Consider the following 7,500-nt stretch of genomic DNA (forward strand, 5'->3'; position numbering starts at 1 on the left):
CGCTGGGTCGGATGAACACGGCGCTGGGTCGGATGAACACAGCGCTGGGTCAGATGAACACAGAATCTGTGCTATCCATGTGACATAGGACATCCATGCCCTAAGGAATCTGAGAGAGACTACCTCTGGCTATGACCAATGAAAGCAGCAGTGATTTAAACAGCATTCAGCTCTAATGAACACTTGGCATCTGGATGTTTTATTTAAAGACCATTCGCCCACATGGTCTGAATTTTGGACTTAATCTCGCATGTTCCCTTCAGTGTTATGACTGTCGTTTATCCCATTTTTCATTTTTTGCAAGATTGGCTCGTATGAGAGAGACGGCAGGAGCAAGGTGCAGAGAAACATGGTGGTGGGGGCGTTATGGTTTGGGCACGTATGGCCGGTTCACTTGCCTTCATTGATAATGTAACCGCTGACAGCAGCAGTAGAATGAACTCTGAAGTCTACAGAAGCATCTTATCAGCTCAGGTTCAGTCAAATGCCTCCAAATGCATCATCACACAGCAAGGCAATGATCCCAAACATAAACTGGGGCTCTCTTTCTTCTTAATGATGGTCCAAACAGTTTGTTTCGGGAAGCCTAAGGTTTGGACAAAGTTTCTCACTGTTGTTTGCCCCAGCCTCCTAATGGCTTCAGAGACTGCCATTGGCACAGTGCTGGTCCTCTTGCTGACAGACGCCAATAAAAGCCAATCAAAAGCCTAGGATTAAGACAAGACACTGAAAGCTTTCTTATACCTGCACTAAGGAAGTGCTTGAATGCACCTGATTAATCAGAAACAGCTCAGGAACCAACTGTCCGATTAATTTTGGTTGCCTAAAAAGGGGGGGGGGGCCACTATGTATAGAAATAATGTCATTCCTACACGAATCACTTGATCTGGATGCAAGTACCCTCAAATTAAAGCTGACAGTCTGCACTTTAACCTCATATTCATCATTTCATTTCAAATCCAATGTGCTGGAGAACAGTAAAAAGAACATAAATTGTACCACTGTCCAAATACTTATGGACAGCATTGTAGAAGCACATTAATCACACGTGCCCAGCAACGCAGTGACAGCGCTGTGTTAGAGCCCCCAAATCAGCCACACTGTTAGAGCCCCCAAATCAGCCACACTGTTAGAGCCCCCAAATCAGCCACACTGTTAGAGCCCCCAAATCAGCCACACTGTTAGAGCCCCCAAATCAGCCACACTGTTAGAGCCCCCAAATCAGCCACACTGTGTTAGAGCCCCCAAATCAGCCACACTGTTAGAGCCCCCAAATCAGCCACACTGTGTTAGACCCCCCAAATCAGCCACACTGTGTTAGAGCCCCCAAATCAGCCACACTGTTAGAGCCCCCAAATCAGCCACACTGTTAGAGCCCCCAAATCAGCCACACTGTTAGAGCCCCCAAATCAGCCACACTGTTAGAGCCCCCAAATCAGCCACACTGTGTTAGACCCCCCAAATCAGCCACACTGTTAGAGCCCCCAAATCAGCCACACTGTTAGAGCCCCCAAATCAGCCACACTGTGTTAGAGCCCCCAAATCAGCCACACTGTGTTAGACCCCCCAAATCAGCCACGCTGTTAGAGCCCCCAAATCAGCCACACTGTGTTAGACCCCCCAAATCAGCCACGCTGTTAGAGCCCCCAAATCAGCCACACTGTGTTAGAGCCCCCAAATCAGCCACGCTGTGTTAGACCCCCCCCCCACCCCAACCCAAAACAGCCAAACTGTGAGACCCCCTTCCCCACACTCAGTACACTCAGCAGGCCTTGCACACAGTCACCAGGGTAACAGCTGGGCGCACAGCCACAGTTCCTGTCGGCTCCAGCAGATGGCGCTGAACGCCACTCTAAAGCAGCGAAGAGTGCACCTGTGAGTGAAACAGCGCTTTCCATTCCGCCGCTGGGTTCTGCGCTGGGTTCTGCGCTGGGTTCTGCGCTGGGTTCTGCGCTGGGTTCTGCGCTGGGTTCTGCGCTGGGTTCTGCGCTGGGTTCTGCGCTGGGGGTGCAGGGGAGAGAGGCTCCCACAACGCCACACCCTTCTCACTGCTTAGCGTTTGCTTGGCTCTTTGCTCTTACACATCCCCAACTGTTTGGTCACCACGGAAACCCCCCCCCGGGGGACACCTGACCGAGGATAGGACAGGAGAAAAGAGGAAGTGATGCGGACACTTCCTCCTCCTCCCACCAGCGCAGCACACAAGCACAGGGCAGGAAGGACACACAAGCGCCATTCTGATTGGTTGATTGGGTCATGTGACTTTCTGCTGTGGCTGGAGAAGATCGTCTTACTGTTCCCGCTGAGAAACATCCAGTGCAACAGCTGACAGAACACCCACAGGCTCAGCCAATGACTGGCCACTACTCACAGAAGGCACACAGGCTCAGCCAATGACTGACCACTACTCACAGAATGCACACAGGCTCAGCCAATGACTGACCACTACTCACAGAATGCACACAGGCTCAGCCAATGACTGACCACTACTCACAGAATACACACAGGCTCAGCCAATGACTGGCCACTGCTCACAGACTCAGCCAATGACTGGCCACTATGTGCAGCTTTGCCACCACTGACGGCCATTGTCAGGGAGCAGAGCACTGTGGGATTGGGGCTGAGTTGGAGTGATCGCACAAGGCAAATTCCTGTCCCACTGGTCCACCTGTCACGTGCCAGTTAAACTATAAATGTATTTTATAAAAAAGAAGTGCTTTCCAATAACACACAGTAAAACCCAATAGCACAATAAAACAATAAAACATAATGAAATATAATAAAACATAATGAAACATGATGAAATATGATGAAATCTAATGAAATAAAGCTACTGGGTGATGGGAACACTCGTGCCCAGCAGCAGGGCAGAGGTCTCTCTGCGGGGGGGGGATCTCCAGGAGAAACTCAGTGTTTCCGTCGTTAAGGGGGGTTTGGGGGCAGCAGGGAACAGAGAAAAACACAACCCGTTTCACAATCTCACTGCAGATAACTGCCAAATACACCAGGCAGAAGAGAACCATTGTCACTCACACAATGCTCTACGATCATCAGTAAAGCACACAGTCCACACATACAAAACACACAACATCCACACAGGTAAAAACCACAACATCCACACAGGTAAAAACCACAATATCCACACAGGTGAAACACACCATCCAGAGTCCCAGTGCATAACCAAGTCCTTATTAGCCAAGCATTTACTGATCTTCCAGTAAGACTGCAGATCTGACTGGCTGATCTCCCAGTGACACTGCAGATCTAACTGGCTGATCTCCCAGTGACACTGCAGATCTAACTGGCTGATCTCCCAGTAACACTGCAGATCTAACTGGCTGATCTCCCAGTGACACTGCAGATCTAACTGGCTGATCTCCCAGTGACACTGCAGATCTAACTGGCGACATGGCTCAGGCAGTAAGAGCAGTCATCTGGCAGTCGGAGGGTTGCTGGTTCGATCCCCCGCCCGGGCTGTGTCGAAGTGTCCCTGAGCAAGACACCTAACCCCCAAATGCTCCTGACGAGCTGGTCGGGGCCTTGCATGGCAGCCAATCGCCGTCGGTGTGTGAGTGTGTGTATGAATGGGTGAATGGAGAAGCATCAATTGTACAGCGCTTTGGATAAAGGCTCTATATAAATGCCTGCCATTTACCATTTACCATTTAACTGGCTGATCTCACAGTGACACTGCAGATCTAACGGTGTGGATGGTGTGCGTTTTACCTGTGTGGATGGTTGGATGGCCTGTTCTTGCCATTATGTTATGTTATTTGTGTTTCTCGCACTCACACACTCTCATTACATTACATTACATTACTGGCATTTGGCAGACGCTCTTATCCAGAGCAACGTACAGTTGATTAGACCAGTGATTCTTAAACTAGGGGTCAAAACTTTTGTGGGGTCGCCAAATTATTTGTTTCTACAGTCGGAAATTAGCCTGTTATTACGCCAGGTGAAACAACGAAAAATAAAATGTCAATAAAATGTAAATCTGCCTTTTTCTAATTCCTACACGCTGTTAAGAGGAGAGAGAGAAAAAGTTACCCGTCTTTCAATGGCTCTGATTTAGTATGGGCTACTGGTCCTCCGATAGAAACAATGTAACTATCTGCTCCCACTACGCAAACTCAAACTCAACTTCTTCCCGGTTTTTTTTTTATAAAACTAAACAAAACGACATAGCCTACTAGCCACGTTTCTTGCGTTACTAGCCACGATAACTTGCATGGAAAATGGACAGGTGGCTGCTAAGAAAATCTGATAAAAGTTCGACCAGTGCGTCTACTCTTCCGCGATCCTCAGATGGGACAAGTCTACAGGCCGGTGAGAATAAAGAAGAAACACCAACGAGGCATCGCCACTATCAGAAAGAATTTCTGAAATGTGGATTCACGAGAGTGGGGATTTTGAAATGTTTTCGGAGCTGCATGACTTTTTGGAGGAGAATGACATGAATGCCAATTCATTGAAGCCTCAATTACCATTCATCTCCAAAGTCTCCTCGACCAATTCCATCAATATTTTCTCACGCAAAATGTAGAGCATTATGACTGAATATGACAGCCATTCACCAGCTGCCATCTGCGCTCGAGGATACGCTGATCTGTCCAGCGACCGCACGTTAGACGTTGTTCGCCTCAAAAATACTGGATGAATTCTGGCTGTCAATTGCGCAAAAATACCCCGGATTGTCCAGGGCTGCCATGGACATTCTCACGCCTTTTGGATCGACCCATCTGTGCGAGAAGACATTTTCGTCTCTGGCCTATATAACAAATAAATACAGATGTCGGCTCAGCAGCGTGGCCGTGTGCAGCATCAATCCAAGAATGAACTTGCTATGTTCGCGGAAGCAGGCCCATCCTTCTCATTAACATAGCCTATGTATGTTATTAAAGAACATAAACCAGAGGAAGAAACTAAAATAAATAAAGTAAGATCGTTATAGCCGTGTTTCTGTCTCTCTCCGCCTCCAGATTAGCTGCTCTGGTGTTGTGACTCTTGGCTCCCGTTTTAGATCTGGACTGGATCTGATGATTTGTGCATTTGTTTAATCATGATTGCTTTTTTTGTTCCGGTTCTTGTTCATTTTAATAAATTGTTGTAGCCAAGGCTATTTCTTATATTGCCTTATTCGATTTTGCTTGATTGACCGTTGTTAACATGGGTTTGGAATGGGTTTTGGGAAAGTCAACCCTCTCCAGTTTTTTATTTGTGGGGTCGCCAGACAAAAAGTTTAAGAACCACTGGATAAGACTAAGCAGGAGACAATCCTCCCCTGGAGCAATGCAGGGCTAAGGGCCTTGCTCAAGGGCCCAACAGCTGTGCGGATATAACTGTGGCTACACCAGGGATTGAACCACTGATCTTGCGGGTCCCAGTCATTTACCTTCACCACTACGCTACAGGCCTCTCACACTCACACAGGAGCATCTCCAGGGGTAGTCTGCACATTGCGTAATCTCTGATTGAGTCAGGTCCTCACTGCACACCACAGCCATACAATGACACACTTCACTCTAAAAGGCCACAAACACAGCTCTAACACAGCACATGAAAAACACAGCACATCACAAACACAGCTCTAACACAGCACATCACAAACACAGCTCTAACACAGCACATCACAAACACAGCTCTCACACAGCACATCACAAACACAGCTCTAACACAGCACATCACAAACACAGCTCTAACACAGCACATCACAAACACAGCTCTAACAAACACAGAGCAGGGAAGAGACACTCACACACTCACACACTCACACACTCACACACTCACACACTCACACACTCACACAGAGCAGGGGAAGAGACCCACTCCGGGTAAATACAGGCTCTGACCAACTGCACCCTGAGTTGCATATCAGATCAATAAACCAATCAGACCTGAGCTTAACAGAGCCCCATCAGATCAATACACCAATCATACACGGCATCTGCAGGAGTGAATGTGTTCCACTGCAGCGCTGGGTACAATGCAGCTGTCTCAGTGGAAACGGGTGGGGGCATGACCACAGGGGAACAGGAAATGACATCACAACACTAACACTAGCCCCACTCAGCTCCGGAGCTAGGCTAACACTAGCCCCACTTAGCTCCGGAGCTAGGCTAACACTAGCCCCACTTAGCTCTGGAGCTAGGCTAACGCTAGCCCCACTTAGCTCTGGAGCTAGGCTAACGCTAGCCCCACTCAGCTGCAGACAAACAGTTTCTCCCGCATTAATAGGATGGAACAGACGCTGCCAGTGAGACCTTCCAGCAAAACCTGTTCTCCTAATCCCAGACATGAATCTACAGCACTTTGGCACAGAAAAACCTGTTCTCTTAGCGCAAACACGGTTTCTTTAAGACGTTTATCAGAGCAACTAACACGGCATACAACATGCAACCCGAGTAGAGTTGGAGACTCTACTGAAGGCAGAAGGTTAAGTACAGGGATTACAATGGCAGCAGTCCACCTCTGAATCGAGCGCACAGCCTGAGAGCAGCAGGCCCAGCTCTCTGCACATGACGCTCCACTTCCCCACCAGCTGCAGTGAAAGCCCTGCCCTGCACAGCAGCTCTACTGCAAGCACAGCTGCCATTAGGAACGAATCTAAAGCAGAGTTGCCCAAGAATTTCACAAGGGCTTTTTATCAATCAGGAAATCAAATCCGTGACCCTACGTTTCCCCAAACGGGGTCAGAGCTGCACGTCGCGCTGCGTCCAGGAAGCGGATGTTGAGCGTAAACGCCACACAGCACCCCAGTTGCCATGGCGATTGCATTAGTGGGGTCTCCAACAGAAGATAGCTGAGAGCAGATGAAAGCCAAACAGACCCAGAGGAGGGAGGGAGTGGGGTCACATGGGGGCGTTCAGACACAGAGCAGATGAAACCCAAACAGACCCAGAGGAGGGAGGGAGTGGGGTCACATCGGGGCGTTCAGACACAGAGCAGATTAACGAGCCGCTGACCGCTGCCAGCCTTCCTCGGCGGGAGAGCGGGTTATCGGAGGCCGAGAGAGGCAGGATGCGGCGCAGGTAAGATCCCAGCATCCTCCCCTCTCTGCTGCAGGAAATGGTCAGTGCGGGCACACGCTAGCACGCGCACCCAGTGCCCTGGACCTGCACACCAGTGGCCAGAGAGCCCCATACCTGCTGCTGGACTGAGGTCTCATGCATGAGAACCAAGAGAAAGCGTCTAAGAGCAATTACGGTCACTGCACTCCAGATTTAACCACAATGACTGTTCAGAGCGTATCGGAGAGAGAATGGAACTGCCCATATGGAATCTGCCTGTACTTTTCCCGACACCATAGATGTGGTTGTTCGGGAACGTCACTGCACTGGCAGAATGAAGATTTAAAAATCAGTTCAACTGAAGCCAACATTAATTCAACATGCTGTCGCTGATATTGACATTATGTAACATGAATTAGCTCAATAAGTGAAATTAATTTTCTTTGGCACGACACTGAATACGTAGTCAATTTATGAGGGCTTTATACTG

General features: G+C 48.8%; 1 protein-coding gene across 2 annotated transcripts in view; it reads right to left on the reverse strand.

The window, feature by feature from the left end:
* The window catches only part of mapkapk2a (MAPK activated protein kinase 2a), a 36,882-nt gene that overhangs the window by 28,258 nt on the left and 1,124 nt on the right, over positions 1 to 7,500 (reverse strand). The gene's annotated exons all lie outside the window — the stretch shown is intronic.

This window comes from Conger conger, chromosome 14, assembly GCF_963514075.1.
Source record: "Conger conger chromosome 14, fConCon1.1, whole genome shotgun sequence".
In the NCBI taxonomy this organism is placed as follows: Eukaryota; Metazoa; Chordata; class Actinopteri; order Anguilliformes; family Congridae; genus Conger; species Conger conger.